At 40.8% G+C, this 12,882-nt stretch overlaps 1 pseudogene; it reads right to left on the bottom strand.

Moving 5' to 3' along the window:
* Positions 1-904: 904 nt before the first annotated feature.
* On the bottom strand, positions 905-1,438 carry LOC102827291 (annotated as a pseudogene).
* Positions 1,439-12,882: the final 11,444 nt, after the last annotated feature.

Below are 12,882 nucleotides of genomic sequence, written 5' to 3' on the forward strand. Positions count from 1 at the left end.
AAGATAACGAAGTGGTATAAGTGGAAAGAATGGAGCTTGGTGGCACACTGGTTAAGTGCCTAGCTGCTAACCTAAAGTTTGTTCAAACCCACCCCGCAGCTCGGCAAGAGAAAGGACCTGGCAAAAAGAAATGAAAAAGCCTACGAGACAGTCCTGTGTGGCATTGTAGGATAAGCACTGGACTGCAAGGTTGGTTTGAACCACAAGGTTGGGGGTTCAAACTCACCAGTCGCTCATTGTAAACCCGGTACAGGGTTGCTATGAGTTGGACCTGATTTGACAGCACTTAACAACAAGAGACAGATATTGTGAGCTGCCTGCTTACGTCGCATCCTTGTCAGCAGACCTTGCTGGTATATACGAACAGTTAGCTGAAAAAATTAACCCTGATGCCCTAAACAATAGACTTCTAGTGGGCTGATAGGTTAGAGTTTGAGAATTTATGTATTAGATGTTTAATGTCACAACCACTTCCAAATTATTTTTTTCCCCTCAAATAACCTTTTTATAAGAGAAAAACATGAAGAAACAAAAAAGGATAAAATGCTATCACAACAACAAAAAGACCCACAAAACTTAACCAGTTTCAAAAGTGTCACCCCTCTAACTGCATTAGAAGGGAAGAAGGTAAGATTAGAGGGCTGATGATGCTAATATGGAAGGACGCTGAGTACTGTATTTATTTCTTATTTATACAACTCTTACTCTTTACAAAAATGGTTATAGTCATGCCCACAAAAGTGTATGTAACCCATGGCATCTGAAAGCAAACACTCTTTGTAATTTCTTAACAGGACCTTTTTAAAAATTTAGAATACAAAGGTCTGTGCTCTATAAACAGTCCTCCACTGTGCATTATAACAATAAGGCTTACTTTTAATACAAAGACTTAGTGTTTGGGGAGTTATGAACCACTGGATTTAACAAACATCATTTTATAATTGCTCTTTGCGTCCTTCTTTTTTGGGGATCCTCCACCTTGTCAGGGTGTTCTGGAGCTTGTAGTTCTAAAGCAGATTGTTCTTTCTCTGACTTGGAATCACTCTCAGAGTCATCTGGGCTTTCTGCGTCAGGTGACTCATCATCATCATCATCATCTCCTGGCACATCACCTTCTCCATCATGGTCTTCTACCTCACTGAAGCCAAGTCCACAATGTCATCAATATCTTCCTGATAATTTACTGTCCATACTTTGCTGATACTGAGATTCCAGCTCTTCATTAATTTTCTCGTCTTCTTCCCCTGTTCGAAAGTGAGACGTTGATTTGTGATCTACTATAACAAGACGACCAATATGTTCTTTCTTTCCTGCTCCCATGAGTCTCAGGAACTTTTGTTTTCTCTCCTCATTACCTAAGTCTGTTGCCTCCAAGGTCGTCGTCTGGGGAGGCTGAACGCTTCGCCCCGTGCGGGTGGGACTCGCTGGCAGCACTCATCGTTGCGGAAATCTAGACGAGAGATACCGAACCCACTCGCAGTTCTCCTCAGCAGTTGCGTCAGCAGCCTGCCACCGTCCTCAGAAGCGCCTCTCCAGAACGCAGAGCTCCAAATGATTTTTTCTTTAAAAGAAAAATCTTTTCTTTCCCCATTCCTGTTTCTTCCTCTTCATTCTTATATTTTCCCCTTCCCACATTTCCATTCATTTTTCCTTTTGTTCCACTTTCTTCCTTATTTGTATGTATACCCCCAGTGCCAACTATTGCATAATGTCTTTTTGAACTAGCACCAGTTGTTGTAAAGTTGATTCTGACTCATGGTGTGCTCATGTGTGCCAGGGTGGCACTATTCTCCACAGGATTTTCAATGACTGATCTTTTTCAGAAATAGTTTACCAAGCTTTTCTTCCCAGTCATCTCTGGTTGTATTTAAACTTCCAACCTCAGTGAGCAGTTCAGTACATGAACTATTGGCATCACCTAGGACTCCGGTATCTGCTGAAAGCCAGATACTTGTCAAGAAAAATCAAATAAGATAGTCTCTTTGGCCCATAAAAAAGTTTAAAAAAAAGTTGCCTTGGGTATCAAAACTAGATATAGTTTATATTTGAAGCCAAGTAGTGGAGTATGGCATGGTGCAGTAGGATAATTCACTGGACCACAAGGTCGGTTTGAAACATAAGGTCGGTGGTTCAAATTCACCATTCATTCCTTGGAAACCCTATACAGGGTCTCTATGAGTCAGAACCGACTTGATGGCACTTAACAACAATATAATTTCAAGGAACATTGATGGAAACAGTTAAGTGTCCTGCTGCTAACCAGAAGGTTGGTGGCTTGAATCCACTCAGGGGCTCTGTGGGGGGGAATCCTGGTAATATGTTTCCATCAAGATTACATCCAAGGAACCTTATGGGGCAGTTCTGTTCTCTCACATGGGATTGCTATGAGTAGAAAATGAACTCAACATCACTGAACAACCAGTGTGATTCCAGAGTCCCACCATGTTATTGCTTCTCTGTAGCTCTTGGAGAATAGCTGTGGTAAGACCTATCTTGGGTACAAATCCAAAGCATTCTGAAGACACAAAGGCAGGAGAGGCTGACCCAAGTGGTGGAGAGTGTGATGGGGCTCTCATGAAAGTCTTCACAGACAAGGGGATATGTGAAATAGATTTTGAAAAATGAGAAGGATTACTCCAGACAGAGAAAGTGAGGTGGGTGAGGAAGGACTAAGAGCAAGTGGGTTGGGAAAATCTGTGGTATCTGTGGGGAGCAAGTAGTCAATTATCTAAATTAAATATCAAAAGGGATTACCTCAGTAGAAAAATCAGACAAACTGGTTGTTTGACCCAATCCTTTAGTCTTTGTTTTGTTTTTAAGAAACCATCACTGAATAAACAGAATGAATACAGAGGATTTTCAGGTAATAAAGGAGGTTAAATATTTATATTGTGTTCAGGTCAAAGGGTAACTAAAATGGAGGAATAAGGGAGGAGAAGGTTGGGTCAGGGAGGGGGAATTCTGATTGGACAGATTGGTGTCTGGCTAGTTCACAATATTTAATCCCTGAGAGAAAGACCATTTAGGATGCCTGCTTGCAAGGTCCCCCAACACTGCTCAGTTAGAAAACAGCCTGCCAAGTCTTTTATTCTCTTTTCCTAGAAATGGTTCATTGTTAAGAGTATTAAGGTGAAGAAGGGATTTGAAGAAAATAAATTCTGATTCATAATAATAATATCAGTATTTATGCAATAGGATAAGTACTTGACTTCAAGGTTGGTTTAAACTGCAAGGTCAGTCATGGTTCAAACTCACTAGCTGCTCCTCGGAAAACCTATACAGGGTTACTATGAGTTGGTACCAACTAGATAACACTTGATAACAACAACAATGCCACACCTTTCTCCCAAGTATCTCAGATTGCTGTAGGGAAATGATGTCATTAATTTCTGACAACCTTATCCTTATTCCCTTGTCTCCAAACCATTTCTTCCAATCGCAACCCAGAGAGAAAGCCCTGGTTACAGCTTTGGTGGTTGGGCTGGGAGGTCCAGTGAAATCTGCCTGGGATGTTCAGAGACCTTGGCTTCCTGGACTGGGGTCTACAGATCTGGTATCTTTGGTTTCCTTCAATAGCAGGCCTGCAAAATAGAACTAGACATTCATCCACTTGTCTTTGATGAGGACCTCTCTCCAATCATTGTTGTTGTTGTCTAGTGTCGTTGAATCGGTTTCAACGCATAGCAATCCTATGTAGGGATTCCAAGGAGCAGCTGGTGGATTTGAACCACTGACCTTGCAGTTCAAGCTGACTCTGTGGTCCAGTGCTTATCCTACAGCACCACAAGACTCTAGCTATGGTAGGAATAAATCCATTTCCTCTTTTCTAAAACTCTTCAGAAAATACCATGACCTTATTTACAAAGGTTTCAGAGTCCCAATACAGTAAGAAAAATTTTCTTGATGCCTAAATCACTTCTTCAGCTCCAGTGGAAGTCCGTCCTTTTTGGTCTTGTCTATGGTTGACACAGGACTCCTGGTATGGAGCTGCAGGATAAGCACTGGACTATTAACCAAAAGATTGGTAGTTCAAACCCACCAGTCGCTCCTTGGAAACTCTATACAGTGTCATTATGAGTCAGAACTGGCTTGATAGTACTTAACATGGTTGACACAGGCGTCTTGGTGTGGTGTTGTAAGATAAGCACTGGTCTGCTAACTGCAAGGTCAGAAGTTCAAACCCATCAGCCGCTCTTTGGAAACCCTATACAGGGCCACTAAGAGTCAGAACCAACTCAATGGCACTTAGCAACAACAACAAATGGTTGACACAAGAACCATGGTAAGGCCATGGTTAAGTGCTCACCTGCTAAATGAAAGTTTGGCAGGTCTGAATCCACTCCTGTACAGATTCCAGCCTAGAACACCCTATGGAGTAGCTCTGCTTTGTCACATGGGGTTGCTATGAGTTGCATGAACTTGATAGCACTCAACAAAAACAACAAAATTGGCACAAAATACAGTTACCTTGTCCCTACTGCTTCAAGGAGCTCCCGGAACTTCCTCTCATTTGCTGATTTCGAAAGTCAATTTGCTGGATCTTTCATTTAGCAAACCAGTCAAGTTCATCCTTTCTAGGGTTGATGGAGAGGACATTCTTGCCTCCTCCCACTTACTTGTTGAGTACTTACTTTGTTGAGTTCAGAGTCCTGTCCTAGATATTGGTGTTGTTGGGTCATTTCTGATTCATCGTGACCTTGGATAAGGTTTCTGAGGCTGGTAATCTTTGCGGGAACAGAAAGCCTCATCATTCTACTATGTCCTAGGCATTCTAGAAGCTATAAATCATTATGATGTGGTCTCTGTCATGTGGGAGCTTTTAGGAGAGGGTAGAACATGTACAAAAAGCTATACATCAATTTAAGAGTGAAATGTCAATACAAGACAACCATGGCAAATATCAGGAGGGAGAATATTATAATAATGCTCATTTTTATTGAGTACTTATAGTGAACTCTCCATATATGTGGGCTCCACATCTGTGGATTAAACTAATGCTGATCAAAAATATTTGGTGGGGGAAAAAAAAAGCAAGTAAGTGATCAAAGATATCCTTTTAAAGATAAGAGAGAACATCAAGTTCACAGAGTGTTTACATTGTATTAGGTATTGTAACTAATCTAAAGGTGGTTTAAAGTGTATGGGAGGATATGCGTAGGTTATATGCAAATATGACACCATTTTATATACACATCTTTGGATTTTGGTATCTGCATTGGTTTTCTAGAACCAACCCCCTGCAGATACTGAGGGACAATTATACTACGTGTAAAATTTGTTCTAAGAGCTTTATATTCATTAGTTTATTTCATTCTTACTAATCTCTTTTGACATCATGGCAGCAGTAATGGGTTCCAGAGTAACCCTGGGCAGTGTTTTGTTCTGTTGTGCATAGGGTCACTATGAGTAACCCTGGGCAGTGTTTTGTTCTGTTGGGCATAGGGTCACTATGAGTAACCCTGGGCAGTGTTTTGTTCTGTTGTGCATAGGGTCACTATGAGTAACACTGGGCAGGGTTTTGTTCTGTTGGGCATAGGGTCGCTATGAGTAACGCTGGGCAGGGTTTTGTTCTGTTGGGCATAGGGTCACTATGAGTAACACTGGGCAGGGTTTTGTTCTGTTGGGCATAGGGTCGCTATGAGTAATACTGGGCAGGGTTTTGTTCTGTTGGGCATAGGGTCGCTATGAGTAACGCTGGGCAGGGTTTTGTTCTGTTGGGCATAGGGTCTCTATGATTTGGAACAGATTAGATGGCACCTAACAAACACAACAGCTTTCTCTTTTGCTGTGGGAACTACAGGTAGCCCCTGATTTACCACATCTTTGAAATAATGATAATTACATCGTTAGTAATATGTACTGCATATAATGTTGAACATGTAATTTACTGATGCTATAATTCTCAGATGTTCATTGTTATGATTTACAGTGAAAGGATTAGCTAAAGTTTTTTCTAAATATCAGGGCCTTCAAACCAAAGCCGACCACTTTGCTAAAGTCAGTAGACAGATTTAGATGTCGATGCAAATTAAACAAAGAAAAAAAAGGACAAGAACCACACAAATAACTTTCACTAATTTTCTGACTAAAAACACAATCCTCATTTCTAGGAATAATCCAGATTATCCAGAACCATTCACAAATTGAGTTATTATGGCAACTGACAAAATGCCAACATCATCTAATTTTTATTCATCATGTTATGATTTATCCATTTTGTAATTATATATATATTAAAATATATTTTAAGTTTATATGTAATGTTTCCAACTCCCAAGACAAATAAAGATCAGATTTATAACAATACATATAAAAATATACAATATAAAAATACACATTGGTGTAACTATATATAACAATAATAATGAAAATTTATATAGGTGGAAACTGAATCATAGGGATATTTGAAAATGTGCCTCTAATCACACAGATAGTAAATGGAAGAATTCAAGATATGAATACAGATAATCCAATACCATATAATTAAATGCCAAGAGAGGAGTAACATTTTTATCTTGACAGGCCACTAGGCAAATTCTGACATCTGTAAATTTCTGGTAGGATCTAAGCCTTGGAGAATGTGGAGGGCTTTGACATACCAAAATCTTTATGACTGGTAGAGCTACTGTTCTTCATTCAACCTTAGTAGGATCAAATATTCAATCTTTAACTCCTATGTAGGAATGCCTAGATGGTTCTGAAGCCAAGTGTGGTGGAAGGAACTGGGAGTCAGGCTACTGAGGCCTGATGAGCCTTTGCCTTGCTTAGTGTCCGTGGGCAAGTTGTTTTCCCTGAAGGCTTGGTTTCATCTAGAAAATGAAGAAGCATTGGACTTAGTCTCTTAGGTTCTGTCAATTTCTAAATGCTTAAGCTTTTATGCTTCTTAGGTAGCTATAGGGGTCACTGTGAGTCAGAAATGACTTGATGGCAATGGGCTATAATTAGACACTATCCCAAGCTGAATGTCAAGAAATGGATGTTGATTTGTGAGGCCCATAACACTCCCTTGGGATCCTTTTGTTGTTAAGTGCTGTCAAGTTGGTTCTGTATAGGATTTCTAAGAAGCAGCTGGTGAGTTTGAACATCTGACTTTATGGTTCAGTGCTTACCCTACAACACTACACCAAGACTCCAGTGATTGGTTAAGTTGATTCACTGAGAGTGAAGAACAAGACTGGAGTCAATTTCTTGGACATGGGGCCTGTTTCTTTGGAAATACTGAGGAGGGAGCAACCCCGTGGGCTGGGGTAGGTGAACAGGACAAACCTCATGGAGAAAATGGGACAAGAGATAAACTGTGGCTGGGGTTTAAATGTGGGTTATCCCTGGGTCAATTCTTGTGATAAATGGATGGATTATCTGATTGATCAGGCCAACCAGATCACATATTTGGGGCTCCATTGAGTTGACCCTGACTTATGGTGACCTCATATGTGGCAGGGTAGAACTGTGCTCGATAGGGATTTTAATGGTTGACTTTTCAGAAGTAGCTCACCAGGAATTTCTTCCAAGGTGCCTCTGAGTAGATTCAAACCTCCAATCTTTTGGTTAGGAGATGATCATGCTAGCAGTTTGTCAATGGTTTGTAAAACAGTAATAAAAATACAGGAGTCAGGACTCCTAGATCCTTATTACTGTTTTTTATCTTTGAAGGAAAATAACACCCACCTTACTTATTTCATGGGGCTGATAAACCAATCAGATGGGATCATGTATGTGAAAAATTTTCAATCTGGTACAGATGGAAAAGATTGCTATTATATATTTTCAAGCTTGGGGGATATGATTGTGATGTTACTGTTGCTTGTATAACAAACTGTTGCTTGTGTTGCTAACTGCCCTATTTTAAGGAGCAAGATGGGCAAACCCACCTTTGTCACAAACTTCATGAATGATTAGCATGAATTCCATTCTCACCTGGAAATGGAATCTGGTCTTCTGACGTCGCCAAGATCCTCATTGCTAGCCACTTCTTCTGTGGCACTTCCTTTCTCACCCTAACCACCCAGAGTTAAATCAGTACATCCCACGCTACCCTAGACCAGATCATTGGAGACCAGCCATAGGCTCAGGAGTCTGTACAGCAACTTGTACATCTGATCAACCAGTACCACTCACTGTCTCTAGGCCTTTGGGACTAGGTCACAAGCTAGAAAGACATTATCCTTCTCATTGACTGTCTGCACAGCTCTCTTCTGAATTAGTTACTCTGGTTCACTAACAACTCACAAAATTCTCAGATACCTATACTTGCAATTATTATAACCAGAAAGCATACAAGGGAAAAGACACGTTAAGCAAGGTCTGGGAGAGTTCCTGCTACAGGCCACCATTGTTTCATGAATGTGCTACCCTCTCAGGTTCATGGATGTTCTCACCAGCTCTCAAAAGAAAGAACTCCAAGGCCAAGAATCCCTTAGTCATTGGGACCTCAATGAATATGCATGACTGAGATCTAAATGCATAGTCATGATCAATTCAATCAATGAAACGCACAACTGCATCATACCCTACTCATCCCCCAACCCCCAACTTTCTGCAGTTAGTTCACTAGGTATGGACTGTTATTGTTAAGTGCTGCAGAGTAAGTTCTGACTAATAGTGACCCTGTATAGTGCTTCCAAGAAGCGACTGATGAGTTTGAATCACTGAGCTTGCGGTTCAAAGACTAAGAGCACCTTAATTGCTCAGGCTATTTTCAGAAGCTAGAGTCAAAGGGCAAAATGTGGTTCCTGGTCCCTCAGGTGTCTTAGCATTCTGAACACTTCTTGTAAGTTTCTTTCAGATTTTAAATAGGGAAGAAAGAATAGAAAGGAAAGGAAAGGAAAGATAAAGGATTTGAAAAGACTCCTGAGCTTTGAAAAATAGGAGGAAGGTGATTGTTATTAAAACTTCAGCTGGAGATTAGAATTTTTGCACAGAACAATACTTTCAATGACATGCAAATCACTACTTGGTTTCCCTTATGATGGTCTGGTTCTCTAGTCTCCCTTCTCCTATTTGTTGTTGTTAAGTGCCATCAAGTCAATTTTGACTCATAGGGATCTTGTATAGGGCTTCTGAAGAGTGGCTGGTACATTTGAGCCACCGACCTTGCAGTTCAAACTGACTTTGCGGTCCATTGTCTATCCTACAATGCCACACAGGACTCCTAATTCTTCCTCTCGTATAATTCCTAAGCAGTTCATATTTTCTCTCCAATCACCTCTTTATGCCTTAGCTCAGATACCCTACATGCAACATGGAAAAGAATCACAAATCATCAGTCCTTGGATAGTCAAAGATGAAGAGAATGGGGCTAAGTTCCAACAGGTTCTCAGAGCTCAGCCTTTCCTTCTACCCTCCTACCTGAGATTTCGATATCCATCATTGTTGACAGTTGTTTGAATGGAAAAGCCTTTTCCAAATCTGTAAATCCCAGGTGCTCCCACAGGGAGGGCAGGTTGCCTGCAGCACATCACTGTATCTAGATGCTTATCTTGACATCTGCACCTGCAACCATGAACATAACTTGACACATAAATTAGACATTGCCCATTAAAGCTGTGTAAGCAAAACCCAAATCCTGAGGTGTTTGGCATAACTAAATTGACAGACCCAGGCCCAGATTTGACTCCATTTTACTTCAGACTCCATTTTTCTTCAGACTTACTTCTGGATCTTACCAGTAACTGGGCTTTGGAATTACCCTTAGCAAATAAGAGTGGGGTTCAGGAATGTGATTCAGGTTGTCTATTTCAGGCCTGTTGGCCTCTCTCCTCTTTGAAAAGGCTGTTCTCAGAAACAATGCTTACACCAGCCTCCCTGCAAAACTAATTTTGTAAAGCACTTATCCATCAAGGTTGTCTGCAGATTAGAAACGCAAGTTGTTTTGAAATGTGCATAGTCTTTCCACTGAAACTTCTTTAACTACCCTCAAAGAATAATGGGCAAGGATGTGAAGTGGTTTGTCAGGAAATATTTACTAGGATGTCATTGAGAGAATCCTCATGCAGCATGCCCTAGGAAAATTGTATATGCAGACATTTCAGAAAAACTCTTGCTAAAATTGATTCCAGGATGTCTATGTTAGAAAATAGATGAACTAATCTTATGAAATTTAACATGTTATTGTCTTGTAGCTATGTTGCTCTTGGTCCCCATGACTGTAGTCACATGTTCCCTTCCTCACTTTTCTGTAGAAAAACCTCACCTTTCCCTCAGAATGGGGGAACACTTAGTTTAACTTTGTGGACTCAGTGTCCTGATTTGATTGGTATGTATTCTTCAAACCTCTTTGCTTCAGTTTAATAGAATCTGTAACTTTGTTTTTAACATTTCTGGTGTCAGAAATGTGAGAGTTTGAAGATGCATTCACTGCCAGAACCCCCAATGGCTGTAAGCTTTTGGTAGCAGCAGGGCTGTTTGGGCTCACTGCTCTGCAAACTCTTGGGAGGAAAGTAACCTCTGAAAATTGAGTATTGCCTTTCTTGCACTGTAGTTCTTCAAGACTGATTGAAGATCTGTTTCACTAGTTTTATTTTACAAGATATTAGAATCTCTTTTTACTTATTTGAGTTCTTCCATTTTAGCAAATAATCTGAGAAGCTGGGTTATATGAAGAAAATGTGGCATCAAGATTGGAGGAAGACTCATTAACAACCTGCGACATGCAGATGATAGAACCTTGCTTGCTGAAAGTGAAGAGGACTTAAAATACTTACTGATGAAGATCAAAAAGCACAGCCTTCAGGATGGATTGCATATCAAGGTAAAGAAAACAAAACTTCTCACCACTGGATCAATAAACAACATTCTTATCAATGGAGAAAAGATTGAAGTTGTCAAGGACTTCATTCTTCTTGGATCAACTATCACACTCATGGAAGCAGCAGTCAAGAAATCAAACGACATATTGCATTAGGCAAATCTGCTGCACAAGACCTTTTTAAGGTGTTGAAGAGCAAAGATGTCAACTTGAGGACCAAGGTGTGCCTGACTCAAGCCATGGTATTTTCAATAGCCTCATATGGATGCGAAAGCTGGACAGTGAATAAGGAAGATTGTAGAAGGATTAATGCATTTGAGTTATGGTGTTGGAGGAGAATATTGAAAGTGTCATGGGCTGCCGAAATAACCAACAGATCTGTGTTGGAAAAAGTGCAGCCAGAGTGCTCCTTGGAGGCCAGGATGGCCAAACTTCGTCTCTCATACTTTGGACATATTGTCAGGAGGGATCAGTTGCTGGAGAAGGATATCATGTTTGGTAAGATGGAGGGTCAGAGAAAAAGAGGAAGACCCCTAGCAAGATGGATTGGCCAAGTGGCAGCATCAATGGGCTCAAGTGTGGCAACAAGTGTGAGGTTAGCCCAGGATCGGACAGTGTTTTGTTCTGCTGTGCATAAGGTCACTATGAGTTGGTACCAACTTGATGGCACCTAACAACAACAACAACAAGGTATCTCAGAGCTTTCTAAGCTACAATTTCTATGGGTGCAAGATGAGCAATTTAAAAGTTTCCAGAATACTCACTACCATCTGAAAGACTTCCATGACAGGATAAGCCAACTCAGAGGAGGCACCAGAACATTAGGCTGCCTGCTAGTTACAAGATAATGAACACCTCTGTGCCTCAGATACATATTGGTTTAAGTAAAACAATTTCCAAAACTGTGAGAAATACCCTATTAGGGTGTAGCTGGATCTAGAAGACCAGTAGCTCTTGACTTTTGGTTAGTATACTGTCTTTAGAAATGGGAACCATTACATTTTAGGGCACTGCAGTGCTCCCCCTGTGATTCCTGCCCATTATATAGACACGTACTATAGACATTCTGTCCCATGCTCATACTATCTGTTTGGAACAACTTTACCAACTACAGTCTGGTGATTGATTATGTGGCTACTTAGGGGTTCCTTTGCATTATATAAACTGATATATCTGTTGGTGAATTAGAAAGCTAAGCCTTGCAGATTAAACAATCTCAATGGCAAAACGATTTTAACTGGTATTTTGAAGCTTCTAAGGAGCTCTGGTAGCGTAGTGGTTATGAATTGGGCTGCTAATCTCATTGTCAGCAGTTCGAAACTACCAGCCGTTTCATGGGAGAATGATGAGGTTTTCTGCTCCCATAAAGATTTACAGCCTCAGAAACCCTGTACAGGGTCACTATGAGTCAGAATCGACTCCAGGGCACATAACAAAAACAACAACAACAAAGGGACTTCTAGGAATCTAATGCATCAGACTACAAAATTATTTGAACTAGAAGGCCGGTGGTTCAAGCTCACCAGCTGCTCCTTGGAAACCCTTTACGGGGTCACTATGGGTGGGAATCAACTTGGCAGCACTTAACAACAACAACAAAGGGACTTCTGGAGTGGCACTGTGGTTCAGCACAGGACTGTGTACCACAAGGTTAGCAGTTCAAACCCACCAGCTGCTCCTTGGAAACCCTATACAGTTTCATTTTGAATTAGAACCAACTCAATGACACTTAACAGCAACAACAATAAGAAATATCAAGAGAATAAAATTGCTTCTCTGCAGGATACTGTTTCTAAGTTAACTAAACAAAATATGGAGTTGCAATGCAGATTTCTGTTCCACATATTCCCGCTGCTCCAACACCATCCATATGATCCTTGGTTGTCTCTCCTTTGCTGGCTGTCTCTCCTCTGTACCCTTCTCTGCCTTCCATATTCCTGACAAGTCTCTCTGAGCTTCCTTACTATTCTAAAGAACCTACTGAGGATCTTAAGTCCAGTCCCAAAATGATCTTTAAACTCTGCCCTACAAGCTTCCATCATGGGTGACCCTGCTGGTTATTTAAAATACCAGTGGCAGAGCCCTCAGAATCACAGCAACTCAAACCACCACAGCACGACAGACAGACGAGTGGT

This window comes from Chrysochloris asiatica, unplaced genomic scaffold, assembly GCF_000296735.1.
Source record: "Chrysochloris asiatica unplaced genomic scaffold, ChrAsi1.0 scaffold00110, whole genome shotgun sequence".
NCBI lineage: Eukaryota > Metazoa > Chordata > Mammalia > Afrosoricida > Chrysochloridae > Chrysochloris > Chrysochloris asiatica.